General features: G+C 36.8%; 1 long non-coding RNA gene across 2 annotated transcripts; it reads left to right on the top strand.

Annotated features, from left to right (window-relative positions):
• Positions 1–8894: 8894 nt before the first annotated feature.
• LOC147480215 (uncharacterized) lies at positions 8895–13491 on the top strand. Of its 2 annotated transcripts, none has more exons than XR_015205700.1 (7): positions 8895–9142; positions 9494–9598; positions 10175–10249; positions 10447–10889; positions 10986–11095; positions 12837–12933; positions 13222–13491. It is a non-coding gene; the product is annotated as an uncharacterized LOC147480215 (long non-coding RNA). The 2 variants fall into 2 exon arrangements; XR_015205699.1 differs by having other exon boundaries at positions 9443–9598.
• The last annotated feature ends 453 nt before the right edge of the window (positions 13492–13944 follow it).

The following is a 13944-nucleotide window of genomic DNA, read 5'->3' as shown; positions in this document are numbered from 1 at the left end:
ACTTTTAATGGGGGAAGATGTAGGTGGAGTCTGAGTGCATTATATTTTGCTGTAACAAAACATTTGAGTAATTTAGAATCGGTTATGTTTAGTTGGGTGAATCGGACTGTAAATGATGATGCTCATCAGTTAGCTCAGTGGGCAATCCACTAGCTACCTATGACAGCTCTGCCAAAGTGTATGGTGGAGACAAACTTTGTTCCGTTATGGTTATAAGGTTTAATATATGGTATGGAAGGTTTATCGAAAAAAAAAAACTCATAGTTTTTTATTTGGGGATATGTTATTGTGGAAGCGAATAAAGGCATTTAAAGTAATTCAACGACGCTTTTCTATTCTATTAGGCTAAGTCCAGTAGTGCAACAAAACACCAAATTTGACGGGAATTGTGAGCCAATAGTGCGTCAAAATGCTAACCCGCCAACGCTTTCGGTATAACTTTATCTATCTATACCGCTAGTTTTAACGATATAGCGAATGATCTACACACCAGTACGAGTGGCAGCCAAAAGAAATCTGATCTACACGTCATACTGTGTGCGGTTGGAATTTTGGTTTGGTGGCAAAAGTGTTAGGGGGTTTGAAACAGAAAAATCTACATGCCCATTACCAATGGCAGATACAAAGCAAATTTTTTTTTTCCACCCACCATTACCAATGGCGGCTAGATGGGCTGACTTTTTTGGGCTTTCTTCTACACGCCTATGCCACTAGGTAAAAAAACAAACCATTGGGTTCGATTACGCTATCCTGCTAACCCTATCCACTGTTGTATTGTGGTTTGGTGTTTTAGCGCCCTCCAAACTATTGGACTCAGCCTAATAGAATAACAAGTATGCAAACCATGCTACGCATCAGTTTTTTTAAGTCTTGAAACCCGTCTCTCGAGATCGATAGTTAGCATGGTTTCTTTGGATTCTAATTGTAAATGGTAATTGTAATTATATAAGAGAGACTCATCTATTTATTTTTTTTTAAATAAAATGGGAGATAATTATGTTATTTAAGTTATATTAGGGAGGTTCTTTTAAATTATCAATAATAAAATAGGGCTTGTTTTAATTTCAATGTGGGAAATGGGGGTAATTATTTAATTTAAGTGACATTAGAGAAATGTTTCTAAATTATTAATAAAAAAGAGACATTGTTCAAATTATATTAATAAAAGTGGGGCTTATTCTAAATTTAGTGAGGGAGGTGTTTCTAAATTAAGTAAATAAGAAGATCTTAAATTGCCTACTCAATAGTGGGAAGGGTATTCCGGAAGATCGGCTATCATATAATAGAATAATAATCTCATTTTGGGAAACATTGAAGATGTGCGTGAAGAATAACATCCACCCCCACCCCGACTGCCCTATATATACAAATATGCAAATCAAATCATGCAAACCTACAAGGCTACCCGGATATGTGTTTCATCACTTTCATGTAGCATGCAAGGCTTAGAGCAATCATTTCATCTGCTCTCTTTGTTAGTCTCTTGTTTAAATCTGAGTCTACATGGGTTTGAATAGCTCGCCTAACTCCAATTACAAGAGTTAGCACAAAGATAAGGTAACTTGATTTCTACCACCAATGTGGCAATGTACATGGCAACTTTCCATTAGCTATATGTGATGTTAATATTAGACTAATGAAACTGAAGTACTTATTTCTTCATGATTTTTCTGATGTGCTGAACTTCTGCTAAGATTGAAGGGATTCATCATTTTAGATTAAGCAATCAACATGAGGATCATTAAGCAATACATTACGCTATCACTTACTATGTGTTCAATTATATATTTTAAAACACCAAAGAGAACTGGATTGCAACTCAGATTGATCTCTCTCTCTAAACTTAGATTATACATTTTTCACCAATAATTTGGTTTGAAAATATGTCATTGAGCCATAATTCACCTCACAACCATGTATTATCAAGTTATTGTATCATATGCCGTGTAAGTTTCACACATCATAACTTTTTCTATCTAATAAAAAGGAATGGTGTGGGCTCTCCAAAAGCAACCCTAACTTTTAGATCTAACTTATGACACGGCGGATTTAAAAGTTTGTGGGGGTGTGGGCAGGATAATAAAGGATAACAAGAGTAGTGGATAATTATTAAAATCAACAAAGGCTGCTCGTCTTTTGGTGGAATGTGGGCGTTTTTAGTTGGGCTTCTACTGGGCGGGCTTTGGTTGGGCGTTTCAGTACCTTACAGCACGGGCTATGTACTAGTACACAATAATATGGAAGCACAATACTACTACAATACCAATTTTGATGGGCTTCGAAATTTCCAGGTACGTATTATACGTTTGAGCTTGCCATTGTTTCCAGGTACGTATTATAAATTTGAGCTTGTCATTGTACATATATCTAGCTAAAACTTATGTTTCGTGTGCTATGTTTCGTGTGCTATTATTTTTTATATTTCGTGTGCTATGTTTCATTTGCTATTGAACATTTTATTGTTTCTTTCTGAATAATATATTATGTTCTCCTACCTTTCTGTTCCAGCAATCGAGCCCTAATTTTACTCACGGTTCTCAGGTACTTTCTCTCTTTATTTACTAATACTTCGAGGACTAAGCATCATTCAGTTTGGGGGTGCTTTTAAACCTGTAGCAAAAATTAGGTATATTATAGCCTGTATATAGTTTTTATTTTCTTATTGTACTTAGTGACAAAGTCTGGTTTCCTTTTCAATGATGAAAATTGTCTAGAAATCTCACATTAGTATCCGAATTAGGATTTGTTTTTAGAAACTTAAGATAATACGTATGCAATAGTTTATACATCTTTTCATGAACATTCATGCACTGAGTATCATCGATTGTACATAGCAGTAAGTTTCTGGAACCAACGGTTAGTTACTTAAACTATAAATCCTGTGAGAATCTAACCAAAAGCCTTGACATCAGTGATTTGTGTGTGATGACACAGAGGAGTAGTTTTTCCGATTAGAGAAAATCACGCGTCCACTTACTTGATCACCACCCGAACCCTAGGTGAGAATTTAGGTCTTCTTTGGATCGACATAGCTAAAAATTCTTACCTATTACAAATTTTACCGCTAGTCACTCCACTGAACCTTTCATCAAACCTTTCACTTTCACCAAAATTCCTTACCCATCTATTAAACCAAATAAAAGAACCTACCTAAGTGATGAGTATGAGAAATAGGATGAAATGTGGAAAAATAAAGAGAAAGACTTGTCCCAAATAAAAATCAGTTACTTGCTTCAGGAAAGAAAAATATAATCATGTTCTTAAGCAATAAAAAAAAATCATCAGAGGCTTAAGAACAATGTTGGAAAACTCAGTTAGAAGAAGGAAATAAAACAAGGAATTCTCTAGTATAAATATCTTAAAGACCCTATTCTCTCATACTCGTAAATTTTGATTATCCATTTCCATTTTCTTGTACACTATCACCTAAGCCCCACAATACCTAATAAAGACCTCTAGCTCAATTAGGAGTAGGGTGGTGTGATAATAAGTAGTAGACGTGATTGATCGACATCAGCTCCTCTGACTGTCATTGAGATGTGAGGAAACGTGTGCCTACTGTACACTGGAGTTAACAAAACCCGAGTGGAAAATTTTTAAGTGGAATTGTGTTTCAACACATACCTGTGAGAACCCATTTAGGTACACTCTCCAAAGGATTCAGAAACAACCCTGCTAGTACATTTCAATGAAAAGTTCACTGCATGCATGATCATATGTAGATGTTTTAATTATTGAATACATATTAACTTGAGTTTCAAAGAAATCAATCCTCGTTCCCTGCTAAGGAGATGTATGGATATCTGAGATTAATTTAGGAAACGAGTTTTTCTCACTGAGTCGTTGTAGTATAAATGAAGTTTGTGAGTATCTTCTCTGGAAAACTCTCACGAGGCTATAACTCGTCCACTAGGGAATTCCTAGTGGTTTAAGGCCTTGTTGCATATGGTTAATGTAACTGCACTCTGCGAAAGGAGAATTAGTTAGGACTACACATTTTTTGCCACTATCTGTTTGAATGTCTCTTATTTGCTTGAGGACAAGCAAAGTGCTGCTTGGGGGTAGTGTGATAAGCACCCAAAAGTGTATTATGAAACCCCATTGAGACATATAAATTTGGTTAATTATGTGTTTAATAATCATGAAATAAATATATTTTCATACTTTTGTAGGTAACCGCTGTAAACATGGAAATATTGGTTAAACTTGCGATAAAGCACGGGGAACGACATATATATGAATTCTTCCAAATCCGCATAGAAGCATCAAACTTTCGAAGCTCCTACCTCTTGAACCAGGACTCCGAATGCGACAAGTGAGCTGCTCAGACAATCAGGGCGATGAACTCTACGTATAGACGAGAAGTTGTAAAATTGCCAAAAGACCGGACCGCCACTGGACTGCACGTGGACCCACTATGCGGGCCCACAAAATTTGATTAGTCATCAATCATGGAGCATGTCAAGACAAAAATGCATAATTATTGGTGCAAAGTTGACACCTTGCATGTAATTAATTAGATTAGGTGTTAATAGTGAAAAAAAGGGCAAAGTGTCACTTTGTTTTAATGTGGTGGATAAAAATGAAGTAAATGTAGTTTGATGTTTCATGTGGGAGGAAATGAGATTTCTCTCAAATGGAGAAGAAAACAAAACAAGGGGGGACGACACTCCATTTACTCCCTGGACTTATTTTCCTTTACCATGTATTATTTTAGTTCCTTAGTCTTGGATATTATTTAGTTTTAGTTTTGGAAAAAAAAAGCTTGTAATAGTTTTAATGGAAGGAAACCTTGTGTTCCTCTTGAAAAATTCTCACTTTTTCATGTAAGTAAGTATATAAATAAATAGTTTTCTTCTTTTTGTTCTCTCTCCCTCTATTTTACATTCTACATTAGTTATCTTTTAGCCCAAGGACCATGAGCTAACTTTCCCTTTGTGGGGAGTTAATAATACTCATATGAGGGAAAATTCTTGTTATTTGGTTTGGTAAGTTGTTTAGGAAGAACAACTAGACCTACATCCTATCCCAAAATGATAGTTGGTGTAGAGTCTAGTTAGGGATCAAGTAAGGAGCTTAGAGATAAATCATTGCTTTTGTTCCACATGCTAGCATGTATGAGCTTAGAGATGAGTCATATATGTTAGGGATCAAGTTTTCTTTTATTAGGACTTGTCTATGAGTTCTAGGAAGATAAAAATGAACTTATTAAAATCAAATAACAAAAGTTATCTTCACTTAAGGAGGATTAACTCTCCACTTTTGTTTTAGTAAAATTGTATTGTGTCTTAGTTGCATGATTACGTAACTTAATGTTTTTAATTTTTGTGTAGTAAAGAAACCAATAATTTAGTATTAATATAATCATATTTAAACTTACTCACTAGTTCCCTAAAAGAGTAAAAACCAAGTTGTAGTTGGTCCTAGAATTTCGGTTAGTTCGAATCCTTATTCCAAACTATATGAACACGAAGATCGTGAGTAAGGAAAATCTTTGAATTCGCACTTTCACCAAAGAAGAGATTCAAATCTCTAACAAAGTAAAAAGGCCAATATCAGCGGGAACAGTTGGGTTTTGAAACACGGGCCCAAATCACGGCGATTTTGTGGGCTAGTTATGATTGTGCTATCTTGGGAAACTGAATCGTTTTGTTTGTTTGCGAGATTTGTGTGTTTGAAGGGTTTTGTGTTGGTTGGCTTTTCATTTCCATTCTATCATCAGAAGCAAAGAAAGAAAACGAAGAGAAAAAGAAAAATAAGCAGAGAGAAAAGAAAAAATGCCAAGCTAACGTCTTTCTAATTTCAGGTGCGTTCTTTGATAAAAAGTTTGATCTTTTGTTTATTTTTGCACTCAAAATGTCTGTTACCAGTGATAGTTTAAGTGGTGAAGTTGAAATTGATGAATAAAGAGAGAGAACAGTAAGTGATGAAGAGGAAGATGTTGAAGTTAGGGCTCGTAGTGGTGATGAGGCTTCATCGTCTTCACCGTTGGAGATGATGGCTGAGGATGTGAGGAGGCCTAGGTCGGAGGATTGTTATGCTTCTTTGAGGGAGGAGTTTGGTTGGGTGGAGGCTGACCTGGCCATGTACGACCTGAGTGGGGAGAGGAACTTATATAGTAGTGACTACGTTCCTTGGGGTGGAGGAGTAGTGGTTTGTTATGGGCAGTTGAAGGCTGAGATGAGGTTGCCTTTTTCCTGTCTTACTGTGGAGGTGTTGAATTTTTTAAGAAAAGCCCCTTGTCAGTTCGTAAGGAATAGTTGGAAAAATTTCATGTGTTAGATTTGTTGAATGAGAGGGGCTATAACATCTACTTATCAGATGTGTTGGAGCATTTTGTTGTGAAGAGGTCAATTGCTCTGAACTTCAGTTTTCAGGTCGGGAAAGGGAAGTCTCCTGTTATTGTGGGAGTGAGTAAGGAGGATTGGGGCATAGGCCGTTGTTGGTTGTGGGTAGATATTGTCCTTCTCATTGGGAGTTGAACACTCGTGTTGTTTAGTTGGATGGTAGGTCGTTTGTTTTAGGTCGTATTGTTTGTATGTTATTTTATACTTTGGACGCTCTGACTTATTTGTTTTGTTTATGCAGAGGTTTATATTCGTGGTCGTACTGAGACCGGTGCTCTAGAAAGGTTTGCTTGTTTGAGCTGGGAGGAGAAACGGGCTTTGTTAGGGGAGGTTATGCATTATTTTAAGAGGCATGCAGGAGAGAAAATAAACCGTAGAAAGGTGGAGCAAAAGAAGAGGGCTCGCAAACTTGTTGTTGATATCTCTGATTCCAGCTCGGATCCTGCAATGGAGAGGGAGAGCCAAAGGAAACTACCTGTTTCTAGAATGAGAATGGCTGGAGGGGCTGCTGATAGCTGTTCTACTTTAATGAGGATGGCTAGAGGAGCTGCTGAAAGCCGTTCTACATCCAAACGCTCTGAGGGGGGGGGGGTGATGGTGAACGTTCTACATCCAAACGCTCCGAGTTGGGTGAGGGTGAACGTTCGACATCTAAACGCTCTGAGGTCGGTGGTGGTAGTGTTGGTGGTTGTGGTGGTGCAAGTGCTGGTGGAAGTGGTGATGCTCCCACTTCATTCCAGAGGCCTAATCTGAGTCTAAAAAACAACATGGTGCTTGTGAAGGTCGTACTTCTTCAGGTCAGGTACCTTTGAAAAAGATGAACTTGAGTGATTTGGCTGTTGATTCGGGGTGGTGGAGACCCGTGGTAAGAAGAAGGTTGGGGAGGCTGAGGTAGCTCCCCAAAAATGTCAGGGGTCTGGGAGTGCGGCCCCAGGTAACAAGAGTTTAGACGACGTTCTGAGTAGGCTTGTCATGTATGAGGACCCTGTGAGTGGGCTGAGGAAGTTTGTGAAAAATGGGGATTATAGCTTTAAGTCCACATTGGTGGCAGGAGGGTTGCTGGAGAGCATTGTTCTTGATGGAGATAGGCGTAAGCTCGATTCTGGGAAAGGCTTGGATGCGCACCTGAAAGAGATGGATCAGTCATTGTGCTTTGTGAGTGCTTTGCCGATCTAAGCTTGCTTTCTTTATGCTTTGTAAGTATTTTTTATCTAACTTATATCGTTGTTTGTTAGGTTCTGGCCATGTATAGGAAGTTGAGGGATATGGCCACCATCTCCGACCTGTACAAAAAAGGAGTTAGATGTCGCTAAGGAGGCCTAGGACAAGTTGGTGGCTGTGCAACAGGTGGCCAGAGGGCTGAAGTTGTTGGGCTGAGGGCTCAGGTGCACGATCTGGCTGGGAATGTGGCGTTGTTGCAACCTGCTCTTGACACCGCAAAGCTAAAGACTTAGCACTAGGCTGGTGAGTGCAAAAAGGCACAGGTTGTTGCTGAAAAGGCTCAGGCTGAGTATAACGACCTGGTTGATTTGGTAGAGAGTGGGGTTGAATACGTTCTAATTGATGATTATATGGAGCTGGATCGTAAGTATAACGCCCTGAAGAGATCTGTCGAAAGTGGGGCTACACTGGTAACTGGTGAAAGTACTGCTGCAAATACTAGTAGACGACCTGATATGCCCTCCGACCTAGGTGTTGTTCTAGTTGTGTCTCCTGCTGATGTTGTTAAAGATGTGTTTACTATTAATGATAATCCGGCTAGCAGTTCTGGTGCTGTACAGGGCAGCGAGCTGGATCCTTTGAATGTTGTTCAAGTTTCCCATGTTGTGTAGTCTTGAGCTTCTCTGGTTTGATTTTGGTTGGCAGTCTCTTTGAACAATATTGAAACACTTGTGTTTTGCTACTGATAAACAATATTTTTGATAATGGGGATACTGAGGTCATTTTCCCAGGATAACCTGGGGGCCTCCAGTATCTAATCAAACTTGTATTTAAGTAGAAATAGTTAAATTACTTACTTGCTGAGATTGTGCTTGATGTTTGCATGCATATCACTACTAAAAAAATGGCTTTTTATGACGGCTATTTTTTTTTTACCTTGACGGCTTCAGTATAAGCCATCATTATTTCTATCTCACCATTAATTTTATGACACTTGATGTCAAATGTTGACGGTTATAGGCTAGCCATCATAAATATCTTTGACATTTTTTATCAATATGTCAAGTTTGTGACTAACAATTGTATACTTACCGTTCACTTTATGACGCATGATATTAATGTTGACGGTTATAGGCTAGCCTTCATAAATATCTATGACGTTTTTTATCAATGTGTCAAGTTTGGTGTCTAATTTATGAGTTCTTTTTCACAAACGTCAAGTCAAAAATTGTCTAACTTTTTCCTTTTAGCAAAACCGGTATTTAATTTTCTTATCTTATACCCAATTCTCAATAACAATAGGGAAAGTTGAAAAGTGAATAACAATAGGGTTAAGTCTCGGGTCAGTAATGGTATACCCAATTCTCAATAACCATTTAATTTTCTTTTTTCGCTAATATATCCAGTATACCCAATTCTCAATAGAGAAAAGACCTAATAGAAAAAGGAAAAGAAAAATTCAGTTGCAGTCCGCTCTGGCATTTTCCCAAATCCATGAACATCTATCAAAGGGAACCGTCGTTGAGACCTTGTATTCAACACTAAATTTCTGAATCCACACACTCCAACTGCCGCTCAAAACTCCTAATCTCGAACCTACCGCTCATCGGAACTATCCCTCTGCAATCGGAAAGGTACTTATCTATTTCAGTAGTTCTTATCTAAAGTTAGTGATTTTGAGTGCAATACAAAATTAATTGGGTCTTTTGGTTTCCGAATTTCCAAGTTGGGAATGCATGCCTAAAGTTTTTCTTATAGTTGTTTAATTTCATGAAAAGTTCACTTATTTATTAAGATTTGGTATGTCAATTTCTTCAAATATGACAAGTTTAGGACTAAAATGGAGATGGTTCAATCTAGGTTCTGGCGGTTTTACTTTCAGTACATTCTTCTTCATCTTAACTATCAATGGTACGGTTTTTTTTTGTCAGTAGAGCTACTTCTTTCTTATTGTTGTTGTTGGTTTTTTACTTGACTATTGGAAGTGAGAGAATGATGAGGAAGAGAAACAAGAAGAAGACTAGTACACGGACTAGTAATATCTTTGTTACTCCCCTAGTACGTGCCAGATACTTCCCCTCCTACTCAAGGTTAGATTACCATTTTTCCTTACATTTAACATCTAACATGCATTGTTTAGAAACTTATTATTAATAATCACTGTAATGAGGAACACTTAAAACAACAACTGATAATAATTAAACACAAACATTTATGATATTGATATACATGGAGAGAGTTAAAAAGATGAAATGAAACACTAGAAGACTATTTTAACATGACCCACCTTGAGGAAACAGTTGATAAAGTGAATAGTTTGGTTGGAGAAATATCTAAATTTTATAGTTAGGGGGCTGGTTGTGTCATTAAACAATGTTTATGTTGTATGTTTAGGTCAGTGTTTATATTTGAATTAGAATGCTGAAGAGAAATTGTTATCGGATAATGGTTGTCTTGGCTATTAGTATGTTGGTGTAAAATGAAAGGCTTATTTCTTTCTAGTGGAAAAGAAAATGGTTGGTATTTCATTTTCTTTTGTTAATTTGGGTGAGTTTGGATTTTTTTTTTCAATTGTTTAAGGTCTAGTGAAGATCAATATGCCAACTTAAGAAATATGTAATTGTAAAAAATTGTAGACAGTTTCTCATAACCCCGTTGTTTGGCAGGAGAGTTCCAAGCACATGAAAACTCCTCTTCCCCAATACAAGGAAGATGCAATTGCATTGGTGCATGTACTGATGGTAAGTCCTTTATCTTTTCTAAGAAATACGAAGTAGAGCGTTTTTTGACATGAAAACTGCTTTAAATTTGTTTTTATCCTTGTGTCATTTGAACTGCAAATGACCATCAACCTTTATTTTCTTATAGAGGGGTAATTTACATTTCTAATTCCACAATTTCCATTGACTGCGACTAACTTCATTTCATTCGTTTTCAGGGTGTATTTGACATCGAACATACACTCGAAGTGAACAAGACACTATATCCAACCAAAATCCGACATGCAATGTTACTTGCGGGGTTTTCTGATATGTGTGGGAAACTTGTATGGAGAGTGCAAAATAGCTGGAGCAATGATTGGGGCGATAAAGGGTTCATGTACGTGAAAAGGGGTCAAACATCTTGGGGATCGAAGAGGCATGTGTATATGTCAAGTCTAGTTTATATCTGAACTACTTTTTGGACTTCGGGGTGGGTACCAAAAGTTTTCATCCTACCTCTAGTCTCTATGTAGTCCCACTGGAAATGCAATTTCCAGATTATTTCGACTTTATACTTACTCTGTAGTCTGAAGTACAAGTAGGTTTCATCTCTTCAGATATGGTCACTTCAAAAATTGATGCCATTCCTCACAGAACAAGGTTCTTGTTTTAGTATAAGGTTTGAGCTGTTATACTCTCGATCCATCCATTGTTCTCTAGTGATTTATTTTCGTTTTTTTTTATTCCTTGTGGTTATTGCCTCACTTTTACGCAGAATCTTAAAGGTTGATTTTCCAATGGCTATTGGTCTGTCGTGATAGGATTTGTCGGTGTTCTTCAATCCGAATTTCAAGCACATTGATAAATCCTTTTGGGATCTCGTAGGTAAGTCAATATTGAAACTATATTTTTGTTCTTGTTTTAAGTTAATTCCTCCATTGTTTGGATTTTTTTTGTAAATTTAAACAAAGAATACGTTCTTTTGTTAACAATCTAATTCGAATTTTCCAACTGTAATTTAGTCTCGGTGGCTTGATTTTGATTGTTGATCTATATTCGTATTAGTGATCTTGTCCATATAAGAAATGGTCTTGGCACTTTTTGTATATCGGATGTATAGACGTGTGTTGTACGATTATCCCAATCTGATGTGGGAAAATGATGAGTGGGCTGTGACGGTATTTAGCCGTATCCCAGCTTATATTATTGTATTTCCCTTAAAGATCTTTGGTCAGCTTAGGATGCCCAATGTATTGGGTACATGATGGTGTATTGATAATGAATAGGGTAGTTGATTAAATCGGAATTGGAATAATAGTTGTAAGTAGATAATACTAATTTATTAGGCACTAGTATTTGCCCGTGCCTTACGGGCATAGCATCTGTGGCGCTCTGGCAAAGGCGATCTGCCCCCTGTACTACAAATACGCACGCCTTTGGCCCCCAGACGCACATCCGCCTCCCGTACGGCACAGATACTTGCGCCTTCACACCCCCCCCCCCTCAGTACTAAAAAAACTCCAATCGAAGCCCACCCATTAAAAGCCCGACAAAAAAACCCAACCGAAGTCCACTAAAAGTCCAGCCGCATTTGTTGACTTCAATAATGATGCAACACTCTTGTTCCACACTATTAAATAACCCACACCTCATAAGCCCTAGGATTTGCCACCTCATAAGCTAGATCCAAAAGTTAGGGGGTGGTGTTGAATGTCCAGCACCACCCTTCTTTGTTATATAGATTACTTACAATAGAATAATTTCTTTATGGCAATAGATCTATCTGTTGTGATTTGTGATAGTCTCACTCAGTCATTTTAAGTTGATCAGGTACATAACAATTGATTTAGAATAAAACAAAAGGTGGGCCGGTTTTTGTTGTTGATAGGAATCTCGTCATATCTGGTTAATGACGTTTTCAGGTAAACCTGACCTAAATCCGGTAATCATATATTGATTTGGTTTAGTAGGGTTTGCAGTCAATGAAGAGAGTGGCTCTTATTCTAAACATGGTAGTCTCTAAAGCATTTTATCAACATTTCTCTTGTTGAAGCAGTGGATGGGTGGGTTGGGGGAGGGGGGTAATTGAAATGGATTTTGCTATTTATTATTGCATTTCTTACTAATTTTGTAAATAAACTGAATGCGAGTTGTACTGACATGATCGCTTATGTAGAAATTGCACATCCTGCACCAAACTTACCTGTTACATTACCAAAGGATAAATACATTGATAGGGAGCTATACAACTGACCGGTAAGGGAACACATTTTGGGGTTGCATTTCACATGGTTGACAAATTTTATGGATGGAGTTGGAATTGGTTTTTCCTCATTGTGTGTGAGATGTATATATAGCCTAGTAAGGTTTATCAAATTGATTGCCAATTTGATTTCATTTTTTTTTAATCCATTTGTTTGGTGTCACTCAAGTACTCAACTAGCCAACTTTCTGTTTCTTCCTAGATGTACTTTGGAATGAGTGCAACACGGATCCTAGCTGCCACTTCACCTTTATTTCAAAACATGTCTTAATGATATATAACTTGGTTCCTAGCACTTAGTTCTCGGTCATTTGAGGTATAATATGGTTGGCTAATAAGCTTGTGTTATTTTTCATTGTGCAGGTACGAAGTGATTGTGTAAAGGTTACCTAGTCTAAGCTTGGGAGACCATATACATTATAGTCACGGATCCGAAGTCTAAATATCCTGATCTAGCTATGTGAGTATAACCATACTCTCCTCTTTATTTTCTTTGTCCTTAATATTAGGGGTATCAAAATGTCTTATTGCTTATACCAAACTGCATTTATAATGGGTGCATTATTTCATTTAGTATGATGACTTTCACTGACCTTTCGTAACTTTCTTTACTTAACGCCATGTGAATATTATTATTTTACTAAACCATGTGCTTATCTTTCATTTTTCAATTATTTTTAATTGTAAAAGTTCATTGTTAACTACAAGTCAACAACTTATAAGATTATTATCTTGGGAACTCTTGCAGGTTTTTGCAAATTATTTGGGGGCATCATTGATCAAGTTCCCTAGCTTGTATACATTGTGTGTAGGCCATTGCTCATAATTGGCATGCAAGAATGGGATAATCTTCAATGATGGATGGATGACCTGAGCATAACGTGATTTGTTTAGGTCTAGGTAATGAATGATTTGTTGGCATGGTCTCGTTGAATGCAATGGAAAAGCGTTTTACAATGTTAGTTATTGGTCATTTCAAAAAATTTGCAGCGATATATACTTCGTTACTGTTATTCACTTGATATATTAGTGGGAAATTTGAAAGTTGCATACTTGTCATGTTATGGTTTGAAATATTGGAATGCAGTATATTTGTGCATGTGAAATGATTTCAGCTAAAAATATATGGGGTTGAGGTTATTGTGAATGTTCTAATTTTATTTTTTAGAATTTTGTAGTTGTTTTATTGGTGAAATAAGTTTACAGGTTATGCATTGAATTTATGCATTGAATTTTATGAAAAATATATAATATATATATATTTTATATATATATAAAATATATATATATATATATATATATATATATATATATATAGATGACGGTTTTAGAAGAACTGTCATAGTGTAAACTATTTGTTGACGTATTTTTCTTTCATAAAATGACGGTTACACAGTAGTCAATGGGCATTTCTTGACGGTTTTGTTGTGAAATATTAGAAAATATTGTGAATTTCTTGACGGTGCAAACT

The sequence above is a fragment of the Coptis chinensis genome, chromosome 8 (genome assembly GCF_015680905.1).
Source record: "Coptis chinensis isolate HL-2020 chromosome 8, ASM1568090v1, whole genome shotgun sequence".
In the NCBI taxonomy this organism is placed as follows: Eukaryota; Viridiplantae; Streptophyta; class Magnoliopsida; order Ranunculales; family Ranunculaceae; genus Coptis; species Coptis chinensis.
This window is presented reverse-complemented; position numbering and strand designations above follow the sequence as displayed.